Source organism: Acanthaster planci, linkage group LG16 (genome assembly GCF_054643075.1).
Source record: "Acanthaster planci isolate LZ-2023a linkage group LG16, COTS_SCS, whole genome shotgun sequence".
Classification (NCBI taxonomy): Eukaryota; Metazoa; Echinodermata; class Asteroidea; order Valvatida; family Acanthasteridae; genus Acanthaster; species Acanthaster planci.
In genome coordinates, this window is record NC_141792.1 from 4,769,027 (window position 1) to 4,784,913 (window position 15,887).

The window sequence follows — 15,887 nt, forward strand, 5'->3', positions numbered from 1 at the left end:
TAGAGTTTTTTTTTTATGTTTCTACAAATCAAGCCACTGCCGGTTATGTTAAAAAATTGTTCTATTTGAATTTTATTTTTCTTCTATCTTATTTCAGAAGCCAGAAAGGAGAAAAAGATTCAATGGTTGGATAAGATTATATGTCTGTAGATTCACATGTCCTTGTGAAAGAAGCTTTAGTAGTAATTAAATCAAAGATTATTCGATTTCAACCATTCCTGTTGCCATTTCTGTAATTTCAGGACCCCACAAGAGCCTGCCGATCGCCAGCTCACTGCAGGGGATATAGTTGTCGTCGCACTTGAGGATGCATAGTATCCAGGTGCCATCAAGCGCATCATTAGTGATGAACTGGCAGTTATATACTGCATGGATCGTCCAAATAAAAATAAGCAAAGTTTTGTTTGGGAAAAAGATCTGACCGTTAACAGGAAATTCATTCTGTGTGTTGTTAATCCAAGTTCACTTATTCCAGATCCATCTTTGCGTTACTTTCACTTGGACAGCAAAGAAGTAGGTAAAATTAATGCACTATACAGTGTCTATGCTAATAAGTATTTTTAAACGTTTATTGCCAAAAGTAGTTTTGTCTAAGTATGTCATCAGAGGTTTGTCTAAGGTCTGTAGTCAAAAGTTCATCAGTTTTTCAGCAAAGATGAGTCACCCAGGTGGCACGAACTGAATAAATTCAATGAAATTCATTTAATGAGATGTGCCATGTTCTTCAGATGGGATCGTCAGTGTATAGCCTCCACAATGAAATACAGTTTTTAAGAAACAAGATTAGAATGAAAAATAAAATAGTCATTGACTCAATTTACTTGTTCCTCAGAATTGTTTAATGTTGCAAATGGTGCACATTTAAATATACATACATGTACTTAAGTTCACAATGTCAAAGATTTCAACTTCTGTGAAGCTCATGTGCAACCTTCTTGCATGCATATAGGGCATCTAAAAATAGGCTGAAGTGGCTTATCAGATATGTAGATCACAGAGATGCTCCCAAGAAATGAAAAAGCATGTGCATGTATTAACACCTGCACATAGTAACATAGGCAATTTTCTGAAGGTGAGGCAACTGCCTTGAGGGCTCCAGTAAAGCAAGTCATAATAAACTTGTCACATGAAATGTTAGCTTTGATTCGAAATTTTTGGTGTCCGTGTCATTTTTGTAACTAACGTTAAACTACAGGACAAAGATCTTTGAAATTGAGGGTATCTGTTCTTTGGTTGTCAATGATAATGTCCTCTTTGAAGTACTTGCAAGCTTCGCAACCAGCTGTTTTCCTCAAGTCATCAAACTGCAAATCATTTAAAATTGTTGTGTGTGAAAAAGTACACTTGTTAACGTTAGTTACGGTGTCCACCTTATTAAGATATCGTAAAATTAGTAACAATTAAAATTTTTTTTAAAGATGACCTTAAGAAAGGAGGAAAAGCTTAACCACAACAATACAACTCCACATTGTTTTTCTTTGACTTTTATTATTGCATGGTTGACTGCAAAGTGGACACCGTAACCAACGTTAACTTATGAGGTCCCCCTCTACAGAAAGCACTGCATGGAAGAAAATTTCTTGGGCCGATTATCTTCCCATTGCTATTTTCTGATAGAGGGTGGTCCATTGTCATAATTTAAAAGTAAATTAAACACCTTTCACGAGATTGAATTTTTACCTATGTGTCCCATTTTTGTTAGCCAGTATTGTGTCCTTACACATATGTGCTTGACTACAGGCCAAGCTCAGCCAAATAATGCTTATAAAAACAGTGTACCGGTAATATGGTGTGGCTCTGCAAGTGTCCTCAGACACATTATAGGCACAATAAAGTCAGCATTTGGCTTGGTTACTAGATTGTGTTGCAAAACGCACTGTCTGTTTTCTTTTTCTTTCTTTCTTTACTTCAAAGTCCACAAAAATCTACTGAAATTTGGATAAAGCTTGTGTTGGAAGTCAGTTAAAGGGTGGTTACACCATTGCTTTTAGTCTTGATCTAACAAGATTACCAGTAGTTCATACAGGGTTATAAAGTTAACTGCAGTTTTTATCCACTGATTTCTTTCATGTGTGAGGTAACTGCTTTGAAAAAATCTAGAAAAACACAGTGGCTTTGTGAACAGTCAAATTGAAGATGCTGTAATTTATCTTGTGCAAAATCCATGCACTACAGGGCATTTTGAGCGAGTGAACAATGTACTCACAGGCCGGGGTCAAACTGCAGATGAACAGGCATGACAGGTGCTCTTGCCCCCCAAAAGACCCTATTTTCATGGCTAAGAGTCATCAGTTAATTTACGTTGAATAAGTATGCCTCTTTGAAAATGTAACACTGGGGATTCATTACAAAAGACTTAAGTGCATGTGCATGTGCCATGCTTCAATGCCACAGTTTTGCGTCAGTTTAAATGTCAATAGAAGTCTAAATCCATTTTCGGATTTAATTTTTTCTACTTTAATTTTTTAATAATAATTTTGGGCACAGAGGAAATCGGGAAACACAGGATCTTGTGGAAATGTCTGGAAATTATAGTTTGTTGACAAAATCCTTTTGCTGTCCACTCGGCTAAGAATGGCTGCCATGTTACAGTTTGAACCTACTTAAAATTTTAATCAACTTTGTCTGAAACTAACTCAGTCAGAGTCAACTCAGTCCTGGAGTCAACTTGATCCTAGGTTCAATTGGTCCCGATCCAACTTGCTCCCAGCTCAACTTGATTCCCAACTGAACTCGCTCCTAGGTCAACTCAATCCCAATCGAACTTGGTCCCTTTGGGAAAATGTACACAGAGTCAGAGTAGATTCTACGCATGGTCCCCAAGCATCCGTCAATTTGGACATACATGTAAATTCCCATGCTGCACTTCAGCTTTCGTCTTCCACTTCAAGCTGTAAACAGGGGAATTGGAGATGCATGCTTCTTTAACGTTATTCTGTTTGCATTTGATGCAGATTATTCAGAAGTCAACATGCTAATCTTCCTTAAGATGCAATGTTAGATATGCGGTGTTTTTTGTGACCAAAACTGAGTAAATATTTTTTTTTAAAGTGTAGAAACGAGAAAACATGAGAGCAGTTTTTCTTCTTACATGTAATGCAGTTGTTTTTCCTTCATGAAAACACCTAAGCTTGGACAATTTCCAAAAGGTTTCAGAAGTTTTGATGAACAAGAAATGGTGTACAATTTCCTTCCTGGGTGGAAGAACGGAAGAAACCACGGTTGTTGAGACCAGAACATGGCTCCAGTTTTTCTTGGACAAGATGCACGGGATATCGAAGGAAAGGCACATGCCAGAAGGCCTGACCAGTCAAACTGTAGGGCACCTGTTGCCCATGCTCGTGGGTGAGGGAACCTGGAAAAGAATTTCGAGAGATGGGTTTTGTTGGTGGAAGCAAAGAGGTCGATATGGGGACGCTCGATCTCCGCAAAGATACGGCTGACCATATTCAGGTGGAGAATCTACCCTGTTGATTGGACGGTGCCCCAAGAGAGTGTGTCTGCTATGCTGTTGCTGGTTCCCACTATGTGGACGGCTTGGAAGGTGATCCCTTCATCGTTCATCCACATGAGCTTCCACGCAAGGGTAAGGCGTTGAGTAGAGCTTGTGCCACCCTGGCAGTTGATGTACATCTACGTCACTGCCGTGGAGCTGTCGCTCTGGACTCAAACGGAACGACCCACTAGGTGTTGTCGGAACTGGTGAAGGCTGTTGAACACCACTTGCAGCTCTAACCTGTTGATGTCTTTGTCTCGAGAGGTGGTGTCCCAGACCTCAGAGGCATGGAGTGGAGGAAGACACATCCGTCGTCACAGTCACAGCCGGACCTTGAGTTGCGAAGGGGAGACTGGCCAAGGGTGCTCGGTGATGGTCCACCACCGAAGGTGATCGTGTAGGAAAGGTCAGCCCACATGTAAATAGAAGCTGAAGTACATGTACATTACGTTGCATTTGAAAGTTAACGCTGCAAAAAGGAATGGGAAAAAAAGCGAAAGGAATTCGCATTCGCATTTCGACCACAAATTTTCCCCCCTGCGAATTTGCAGCAAATTCGCAGCGAAAGGGGTGAACGACGTGGGAAAACCGTGCGGAAATCGTGCGAAAACCATGCGAATCTTTTGCGAACACATCATGAAACATTTGCGAAAACAATGAGAAAAAAACAGTGTGCGAAAACAGAGTGAAAATTTTGCGAAAGCGGTGCGAAAGGTTCCGAAAATCAAGCGGAAACTTGCGAAAACGAGAAGCATTGTGCAGCCAAAATGCTCAACACTTGCCACACACGCACAACTATTATGTAGTGAAGAGTCTGTTACGTAGGCTACGCTGCGCTTGGGACGGTAGGGGCCAACTCACCACGTGCAAGTGGAGTGTGCTGTTGTAGTCTGGTAGCAATTTCCTCGGCCGAGCTGTCCGGTCCCTGCAGCGCGATCGCGGAAATGTGCTCACCATGGTGAGCCGCACCCGTGTGGCGCAGTTGTTTTCTTGGATTACCATAAATAAACACTCGTCAATGTCGGAGAATAAATGTTTAAAAAATTTTCTGGATGTTGAGTGATTAAACGGGAGTCCCAAAGTCATGAAGTCAAGAAGCACATGAAATGTACATCAATGTACATATTACAACAAAGTTAACTTGCTCTGCTGTGGCGACATGGGTTATTTGCCCACTTTTTATTTATTCTCGTAGTTTAGTTTGGCACACAAAAAACTCAACAATGTTAGGGAAAGGTTTCTTTCGATTGACAAATAAAATCAACTGCTTAAATTGTACGTGTATCTTCATGTAGTAAATCTCGTCTTTTTGCCAATTGTGTTTGGTGTGACATTTCGGGTCTGTTTCACTTGGGTTTCTGATGACATACACGTATTACTTTCTGTGGTCACATGGTTATTGGAAAAAGTCAGCGATTGGACTGTCCATGAATGGGCATGCAGTAGCAGTCAGGATGTCGCGGTAGGTGTAGATGCAGTTTGTGCTTCGCAATACGGTGTGCATGCACGAGGTCCTGTGGCAGTTTTTGAAGGGATTTGGTAGGCCCTAATATTTTTTGATCGGCGTCACGAAAACGTTGAGATAACCAGATACAAGGCATTTATTCCGAAATCACAGTACATACATCTGCCAATACATGTAAACGTATTTCACAAACATGACAAGATGTGGATACATGTACATGTGCACATATGCGGTGCACATGTTGAGCATCCATCCAACTTCCAAGGGGTCAATTTAAACGCCACCATAGCCAGCTTTGATTTTGCCTGTCGCATTGCATTTTGCCCAAAACCGAGAAACATACTGCGTTGAAATTTTAATGCTGTCTTCCTCAAGTAATCTGAATATTCCTGGGAATTGAACTTTTCTCTCACAATAATTTTCCTCCACTTTCCATATTCAGCGATGCGCATGTTTGAAACCACAGAGAACAAAAACTTCCTGATGTCTACATGTACATGCATACATACTTCTAAATGAAGAAAGCTTGCAAAATTATTTCCCCGCTACCAGAAAAAATCTGCGAAAATCTTTTCCCACTTGTGAGAAAAAGTGTGAAAATCTTTTCTCACTTGTGGGAAAATCTGTGAAAATCTTTTCCCACTTGTGGGAAAATCTGTGAAAATTTTTTTCCCAATTTGTGGGAAAAAGCATGAAAATCTTTTCTCACTTGGGGGAAAATCTGTGAAAATATTTTCCCACTTGTGTGAAAAGCTGAGTTGTCATTTGAACTTCTGAAATCGAGCCAAAGGCCATACATACTACGGCCATGTCAACGCCCATCAAGTTTAAATCTTTCACCACCGCTCGCCCCGATTCAGTATCTGAATCCCCGAAAAACTTACTAATTTCATTCCCATGTCGATATTCAAATAAACCTTGTGAATACAGTTGGTTTGGTTTACCTTCGGCCATCCCAACAGTTTTCATAATGTGCAGATTGTAAAATCGTTGGGGATTTTTATCGGCCGGGTCTTTGAACAGGATCAAGACGCCTTTCAATCTTTTAATCGTCTGATCAATATTGATGTTCCACAACGTGTTCAACTTGTTGACTATCTGTTTCTTCCACGAATGGATTCTGTCAAATAAGTAATACACGGTGCCTTTATGCTTACTCCGCAACGCTTGGGCCAACTCATGATTGGCCACAACATTGTATTCCAATGTCAAGTCCAAAATTGAATATTCTGCAGACGTGTCAGTCGATTTAACTACTTTATCATGATTGTTAAACTCAAGTTGATAGGTCAAAGGTTATTTAAAACCTGAGGGGTCAAATGGTCCGTGATCTGTCACTAGCGGTACGTCCAACGGTATTGCGTATCTATTTTTAAAAGCATAGGCAATCGCTTTGTCTTTACCATCGTTGCCAGATTTGTTTTTGTCGGCTGCCCCAAAGTGCAATATGGAGACATTTTCTATTTCCAACCCAAAATAAGCCATGTTTTTAGTCTGCATTGTGGGTAGCCAATTGTCTTTAAAATTGTGAAAGACGTTGGTGTCTCGGTAACTGACAATTTTGTTGCCTTGTAAACTGACGTTGAGTTCTGAAACTAGATTACACGCCACGTTGTTGTACACTGTTCGATTGTCATTGGACGCCCCGTCTAAGTCCAACTTGAAAGCCAACTTGCCTGAACTGGGCACCATGATGTCGTCTACTCCCAGCGCAGGAAACTTGACGTTTAGTGTGTGTGTCGCAGCTATTGAGCTCAGATTGTGGGTAATGGTGACTTCTCGTCGTTCGCCTTTAGGCGGCAATGCGAAATTGACCCAGTTTCCCCCCCCCCCGCGTCTATAACTCGGGATCCCGAGGACTAAGTTACCAACAGAGCCCCTACCAACCCTGTCTGTCCCTGCCAGGAGAGGTTCATTTAAATATGAAAAGAAATGAATACATCGGAGATTCCACCGGCACGCCGGCCAGCCTCAGTGGCAGGAAGGTTAATTTAAATATCAATGGTTCACTGAAGTTGGTGTGTGCAGTCGGTCCATGGGGTGAACGAACTAAAAACTGCGGCTCCTTAGTTCCCATCCAAATTTGGGGGCCTGGGCTGAACCTTGTGTTGTTTTGCTTTACAGCTTTCAAATCTTTAGGCAGAAAGTAGGCAAGTTATTTTTATGTATTATGATTTTGTGAAAGCATGTTTCAACTCAATCGTCTGCTTCTACTAATTTGAAATAAACCGGAGCGATGATTTTTCCCAAAGTCAACCCTCGTTATTACAAAATCCCCGGGACCACATAAAAACATAAAATGCATGCACGTGTATGCATGTACATAAAAAAATGTGTGGTTGATGCTACATCAAAAAGATCTCTCAGTTATAATTCATCAAATATATTGTGATGTGTTTAGAATAATAAAGTTCACTGTCATATGAAAACCTTTTTAACCACTACCAACCGGGGACTCCGAAATCGGAGCCGTATGGTTTATATGTGTGGCCGGGGTCTCCGAACTCGGACAAAGGAAACAGGGCCTTGTAACAAAAGACAGTACAACGAACAAAAGACCAGATTGCTGGGTATTACCAGCATTTTTCACTCTCAAAAGTGGTGATAATCCAGAGCTATTTTGAAACCTTATACCAGAGTTTGGGGGCATTGAGAGAAAGCGGATTACCACCGGGGACAAAAGCGCTCCACCAGCGCAGCGATGAGCCACACAGCACCGCTGCATGCTAATCTGGCCCCTATTGAAAAGAGGTCAGCAGTGCACTGAGCCAGGTTCGTGAACAAAAGACAGTTGTATAACACCACACAATCTGGGCTCTGTTTACAAGGCTGCAGGCCTGTCTGAAATACTCGGGCGTCAATGAAGGTCACCTGTCAACTTAGAGTAGTGCCTAAAGATTACTTCGTGCGGCTATAAACGACCATTAAATGGAATGATGAATTTTGAAGGATTTTGAAAACGGAAAAAATGATAGTCATGCCAGCCCAGCATCATCAACGTTGAAAAATGCCCCGGCACGTAATGGTTAATGTGCATGTGAGATTAATAACAACAAATACGTATACACATACATATGACAACATTGATCCAGGCATTTTTTAAAAGACTTTCGATTGCCATTGACATGCATATGTACCTGCAAGAATGTAAAGGTTCATCAACTGGAGCCCACATCTATGTAAGTGCATGGTTTTTCCAACATAAATTGTGTCATGGAGGGAAACTTTTATTTAATTTTCCGTCTGTCTTATGATTTTCAACACTACACGTAGCTGCATGACACGATTGATAGAAAGTTCATGTTCACCCGCCCACCACGTGGTGCGCCACCCGCACTGCTGGTCGCTGAAGAAGCATGATGTTATGAAGGAATACTGTAGTGCGATTGGATAGCTGTGTCTCGCAAAATGTATGTCATGAAAACGCAGAGTCTCATTGGCTGGTACGCTAGATCTTTTTGCAGCAATATGAATAATGCAGAGTTGGGCGATTAGTTGGGCTCTTGAGATGTGAGAGTAGTCAAGCGAACTTGTTTGGTCATACTTTTATCGGAATCAGGAAGGGAATTTTTCTTTTGATGTTTGAGCAATCAATGTAAAAATCATTGATTTTTGAACTGTGCTTTATATTTGTCATGACTACAGGAAACTGGCAAACCTTGCAAGCATGTGTAACGCCTCTGCCAAGGCTAGGGGTGGGTGATTAGCCTTGTGCTGCCGCTGGAAATTTTGTGGAAACATGCTCGTTTCGAGTACAAGCAGTACATCTTCAAATTAAATACATGAACACAGGAAACACAAACATACACATTACTTTATTTCATAACTTTATTCCTTAATCCTTTATAGAGTCACATTCATGGTCCCAGTTTGTTTTCATGCGGTAATAAGGTAATTCAAATCAAAAATTTTTGCTCTCTAGCTTTTGATTGATAATAATAATAATGATTTAAAAAATGCTTTCTATGCCGATGACATCTCAAAGCGCTGTACATTAAAATGCGAAAAATAAATTAACTTTAAATAATTAAAACAATGTAAGATGAGTTATAAAACAAAATCAAAAATTAAGCAATAAAAACTAAACATTTAAATTTAAATATTCATAAAACGAAGATACTTTGCTTGATGGATTTGTCTATAGTTGCAGTTATTAATAATTATGGTCATGATTTCATTCGTTTCAATTTATGCAGGTGGTTCCTTTATGAATATGAGAACAATCCTATTTTTGTATTTATTTTTTAAAGGTTTGTTTTCTAAATGAAGTTACATGAAATAAGTGGTTGTTGGCCTTTATTGTGATAAACAGGAAGGGCAAACAGTGGCATATCCTGGCAGATGTAGGCCTATGTACCGTAATTTTCAGAGTGTGCAAATTTATCTGTTAAGCAATAACCGTTAATCTAGACGTTTTCGTGGCACCGATAGAAAAAAACAAAATTGTATTCAAAATATGCCACAGGTCCTCATGCATGCTGCATCGCGGCACACACACACAACATCTGCACCCACCGTGACATCTTAACTACTACTGCGTACCCCATCCATGGACATTCCAATCGCTGACTTTTCCTAATGACTATGTGACCACAGAAAGTGCAATGTCATCAGAAAACCCATGTGAAAACAGATCAAACATGTCACGCCAAGCACGATTGCTACATGAAGATACACACGTGTACAATTAAGAGGCTGATTTTATTTATCGGTAGAAAGAAACCTTTAGGTAACAAAACATTAGATGTAGTATCTCAATGTTGATTATTTCATCCCAAACTACACCATGAGAATAAATAAAAAGTGCGAAAATAATCACTACAATGTCGCCACAGCTACATATAGGCCATGCGGCCACGGCTCACCGTGGTGAGCATGTGCTCATGATCGCGCTGCATGGACGGCTAGCGCGTGGCCAAGTACAAGTGTGTGTCTGCACTATGTGTGATCCGTGTCCAGGATTACCGTCTAATCGAGGCGGCCTGCGATGCGGTTTCATGGGTTGATTTTCAAAAAAACCTGAATTCCAAGGTAAAGAGCGCTGTAACTGGAATCACTTTACATGCTTTATATGGTTCTGGGGCTGAAAATTGTGAGCATTATATCCCAAAAAGCATTGTAAACGGGAGCGATATAACCACATAAAAATGCACACAGTGAATGGGCGTGCAGTTGGGGAAATGAAAATGGAGCTTTATATCGGTAAGAGCGTTATATCAGGGAGGGCTACGGGAATCTACGGGAAAACAGTCACAGGTCTACAGATTTATCATCGTAAACCATTGACATAGATTAAATAGTTTGTCGCTAAAATCTTTTAATCGTGATTTCGAGTCACCCGTCTTTCTGCGTGCAGGCGGTTGGTATTCATGAGTTGTCCCCACAGCTCATGTTTAGTCACATTCCCTTTGTCTGGGTGACAATTTTGATTGAGCAATTCATAACAATCAGTTACAATATATCTCTTGTTTACCATCATTTTTAATAAAGTACCATTTGTTTAAGACAATTACAAATTAAAAATAATTCACTTTGATTGTAAACATCGATAACAATTACTCTTATATTTTCCATGTACACAAAACATAGCTTTGTGACAATCTTGGCATCTTTGCTTTGAGGACAAATGGGGCGACACTCTGGAAATTTATACTTGTCTTCTCTATGTTCACACTTTCGCCACTTGTTGATTTTTTTCTTTACAGGCAATGCAAAATTTTACATGATTCTTTGTTTTTATTATCTCTTTAAATTCAGTAATCGCAGTAAATAAAAAGCAGCTCATGTCGAGAAAATTGCTGGTAGACTACTCAGCTGTAACACTCCACCTGAAGTACATATACATGTAGATGCCAGGCCTTTGTCTGCAACAGGAAACCAAGTCCCATTGTTTGGCTGGGTAGGATTAAGCCGATTAAAGAAACCCCATTGTGTTGTTCATCAGCAGTTGACTCCTAGCAGAAAGCAGCAACACAAAGAATCCCCAGCCAGTAGGGCCCTTAAGGACAGGCTCGGCCGGTAGCATTGCCAGTTGCGTGGCTGGTAGAGTGGCCAGTAGAAATGGGATTAAAATATACCGGCTAGAAAGGGCCTGGCCTCTAGAAAAAACGGACAGCAGTGGACGTCGCACCTTAGCCTTGGACGAGGATGAAGAAGCCAAAAAGATGTCCTGGCCTTGTGCTCCTTAGCCTTCACCAGTGCGGGGGAGCTGGAGGCTGGGACGGCTGGAAGTACAGCCGGGCAGGGTCCCCCGAATGGTCGGTCGTATCCTGCGAGGAGCGTCCAAGGTCAGGATCGGTGGTCTCATGACCAGAGTCCATCGGCAGATAGGAGCTGCAGATGGGGTATGGCAGACGAAAGCCACGGGGTAGTGTTGCGGCACAGCACGCTCAACCCCAGCCTCTTCACTCCATTGGGACTCTCCTTGTCGATGCCGTTAATCAGATAATGCAAACCGCACCACAAAGGAGCGGGGCAGCCCTCCAAGCCCCACTCCATGGCCAGACCCATATATAGCGTTGGGTCGTTATTATTCGAATGCACGCACTACATTGAGAACAAAGGGATGTCCCCCCCGTTCCATACACATACACAACACACTATGGTACATGTAGGTCATAACCAAACCTGTAGATGATGCACAGAAAAAAAGGGGGCAGAAAAGAACAAAAAAACACAGCATGCAAAGTACATGTACAAATACGAAAGTAAGCACTCTTACCAATAGATAAGAAATCACTTTTTATTCATAAACAGAAATCAAATCTATTCACAAACGTGAAAGGTTACAGAACTCGAAACTCCGAAAATACCATAAAGACACGTCCGTAAACAATAGACGCTGAGAAACGGACGAACGTGGCGGCGGGACCACAGTACATTGTGGAGGGTAAAGGGGCAGTATGCATTTATAATCAAGTCTTTTCCACAAATTATAATAGGCACATGGGAAATTTGCATACATGTATGTACATGTTGGCTGGGCATGAGTATGTGAACACAGAAGACTACATGTTTACAGGGTAGGTTCCAGAGGGAGTTTTGATACTACCAGAAAAACTACCGCCCGGCACTGCAGCAAGGTGAATACTCACCGCTATGAAATCATCAGGTCGTGTATCATTTCTACTTCCCAGGCGTGAGGTGAAATTGGCCAATGATGCGTGCTGATGTGCTCATGAATATTTATGAGGTGAAGGAAACCCTGATCCAGATTTGACTTTTCTGACTTGGTTCTTAGATGTGGTGGAGAATCTAGCAACTCTCTGGTTTTTAGTCGGGAACATATATGTAGCATCACACATTTCACGACGTGGCATCTTTCTGTCAACGGATATTTTGTTTGGAATCATGAAAAGAATCATTAAACCATGGTGAGTGTGGCTGGGAAGTGGCTGGGTTATTAACCACTTTGTGCCGGGTTAATTAAAAAACAGATGCTTCATAGCTGTTCTTTTCATTGACATGATCTTTAGATTTACATCGCCCCTGCCACAATTTTCACGCCCCACCCCAATTTTTTAACAATTATTTACACTGGTTTTTCCCATCAAAAATGTATTTTCCGACAAGTGCCTCACCAAATCATCAGCTAGCTAGTGTGGGCCAAGCTGCTGTCATATGGTGTGGAATGGCATTTTAAGGTTGGAATTCTGGATCTATCAAATGCTTAACTACTGGTTTGTCAGGTATACGTACAGTCGAACACGAATAACACGAGCACACTTGAGACGAGCATACATGTATTTCTTCAGTCCCTTTCAAAATGTACACATTCCTATGAGAGAAAACCTACTTAATACGAGTTACATGTATGCCAAGACGAGAACACGGACAAGACGAGCACTTTTGCCTAATCGGCAGTGTCAAAAAAACCATTGTCCATGGCATTTTTAATATGAGTACAATTGAAAAGCGTCTTCAAAAGCTTAATCCTAGTAAGTAATTCCTGATGTCGGCCATCTCGGCTGTATGCATTGTGGACAGCATACGGACATCTTTTTTGACTGTACATATATGTGTACTCTTTCAAACCCATTAACACATGGATGTGTCTGTGAAGAGTTAAAGTTAAAGAGTTACAGTTTTTTTTACTACGTATTACTGTTCTTCACGAAGCACACACAAAATCAGATTTTTGTGCAATTTTTTATGCATGCTACCTGTGCAGTGTTTGCTTCCTGAATGACAGCTGACAGTACATGTATTAGACAGGGGTGAAGCCAGGGTGTATTTATGTAAATGTGTATGCATAATTAGGCATATTGGGGGAATTTTTAAATACATACTAATGCTTTGCAATTGATATGATAAGAGAGAGAAAAAATTAGGAACTCAGTTGAAAAAAAGTATCAAAATCGAGTAAACCATTCTGAAGTTAGATTTTTAGGTATTTAATTTTAGTGATTTTCTTGAAACAATGCCTATGGAAATACTATGTATAACATTGGCACTGTAGGCAAAAATAGTACAAATAAGCAATGTAGTTATTTTGTGTCATCTTTAATCTCTGTATCTTTCTTATTTGTCAATGTGCAACTTAGTTTTCTCACTACTTTATATATGAATGCCCAACTTCACAAAAATTGAAACAGATTTAACATTTAATATCGGTAATTTTCAGTTGCCATGGCAACCAAATGTGATAAAAGTTGTGTTTTGCCATTTCTTAAAACCATTTAAATGGTTTTACCTTACTTATTTTTCATATCCTAATAGGTTTTATTTTGTACAAAATATCCTGATTCTCAGATTTCATAGTTATGTGTTTTTTCAGAGAAACTGTGAAAATTAACTTTTTCATTCTAAGGGATTTCAATGGCATTTTCCAAGATGCGAACATTTGTTAGTTGATATCTTGAGCCAGTTTCTGCAGAACCCGAGGGATTACTTCCTTTTACTGAAGATTACAATCGTCAATTGCAGTGAGGACCCTTGCAAAGAGTTCGTAGGTCGGCTAGCTAACATCTGGAATCCAATGATCTATTAAGACGGACACACACAAAAAAAACTTTTTAACAGCCCCTAATTTCAAAATGTATAGCAGCCCCATAGAAGGAAAATCAAACTTTTCAGTGAAATAAGTTTAAATTTACCTGGAACCCCCACCCCATCCCAGCAATCCTAAAAAATAAAAGTGTCCCCACTCTAAACTTAAGGAAATACATGAAAACAAACTTTGCAAGCAAAAGAATGCTTAGGAATGTTGACTCGAATATCTAGTTCATCATACATTTCCTAAAACACGTCAAAAATAACATCAATAAAACCATTTATCAAATTAAATATCCCATAAAATAAACTCCTTAGTACTTTTACAGCCCATCTGGAGTAAGTTCAGTTGATGGAATAGCCAAAATGATGAAGTTGGACACCATGGCTAACCATTGATCGGCACTTTGCACACGTGACCTAGTAATGGCTGCGCCATTCTGAAACTCCCTCTCTCTGCCACAGAATCGTGTTCACACAAAAAACACTCATTTTTACAATATATTCACCATTTTAGTTGAATAACTTATAAACGAAATATTCAGATTCTTACCTGGAACTTAATAACTGGTACAGGCTTGGGTATTTCCCCGTCAGAAAACAATACTGACGTTTTGTTCATGGTATCACTTCAATCACACGTAACATGTGAAATAAAAGATGGTGACAGCCACAAAGCGAACCTCGTCTTTCATGTTGAAAAATTGGGCACTAGAAGGGGATTATCGTCAGAGGTTTTACTTGATATTTGGCAGAGATGTTCCAAAAATGTCAAAGATACTTTACATTTGACAGTTTTTGCAAAATAATTCAAGAAATCTTGGAAAATCGAGCCTATTTTATGAGGTCTATTTCACACGCTGAACCATGCGGAAAGCAGCTATGGATTGGGAAGTCGCTGAAGCTGTACTCGGACAGATGTGTTATGAATGAACTTTCCAAATATTGACTTCATCGGAGCTCTGCATCAGGTCCGGATCGTTCCGAAACCTTATGGGATGAGAAATACAATGTAGCTGCCGTTTTGGCAGTACCATGAGCTGGAACATGGCGACTCATCAGCATCAGTGTGCTGAGAGAGATATTACTGGTGCTACTTTACCAGTTGGTTTGGAGTACATGTAGTTTTTGAGCACATGTCATTATGAAATTTCACCTACATTACAAATAAACACTCCTTAACACAAATCTTAACAAAACTTAGAATATTACTGCATAGTTTAAAAATATAGCAATTTTAAAATGGTACATGTACGTTGACCAACACCGCTCAGCTGATTCTGTGTGTGAGCGACGTGCATGTAGTAATTTCAGGGTCTAATTCAGCGAAGTGTGATATGCCTAGCATAATTCTTGTTCATCCTTGACAATGAATATAAATATCCTACTCAGAAAGAGCACAAAAAAAGTTTTGTATCGACCATGTCCAGTTCTTGGTGCAATGGTGTATGACTGCACGTTTGTTTGTTAGCTTATGGACTACATGTAGTTGAAACAAATCTCCTTGAAAATCCAATGAAAGCAAACACGAGAAAATTCCAGATACAAAATTTGTCAAGAAAATCACTGTTTTTTGGCTGCATTAAATCTCAAGACTGGTTCAAAACCAATCACCACATATAAGCTAGCAAGCATGCGCCAACCTAATGCAGTGGCCTGGCTGGTTGAACTTGTTAGTTTAGATTTACATGTACATGTACCAGTATTGGTTAAATCCTTTGTGAACCATGAAACTATTTTCAAGCAGAGAATTTGCAGTCTGAAAACTTCAAAAACAAAATAGCTCTGGTAAAATTGGAAGGGTTGGCAGGTACGAATTCAGTAAATTTGCTGAATGCATGTGTTTATACATGTGTGCTGGTTAGGCATTAACAAGTACATGCACATACACATCTGAGAAAATTTTCATACTGTTCGCTGCCTTGTTAAGCTTAC

The 15,887-nt window shown here is 40.1% G+C and overlaps 1 protein-coding gene and 1 long non-coding RNA gene across 4 annotated transcripts in view; both read right to left on the bottom strand.

Moving 5' to 3' along the window:
* The window catches only part of LOC110985127 (glyceraldehyde-3-phosphate dehydrogenase-like), a 135,022-nt gene that overhangs the window by 87,051 nt on the left and 32,084 nt on the right, over positions 1-15,887 (bottom strand). The window lies entirely within an intron of this gene.
* Positions 817-15,880, bottom strand: LOC147796418 (uncharacterized). Its single transcript, XR_015428031.1, has 2 exons — positions 14,506-15,880; positions 817-13,943 (listed from the first exon to the last, which is right to left on the bottom strand). It is a non-coding gene; the product is annotated as an uncharacterized LOC147796418 (long non-coding RNA).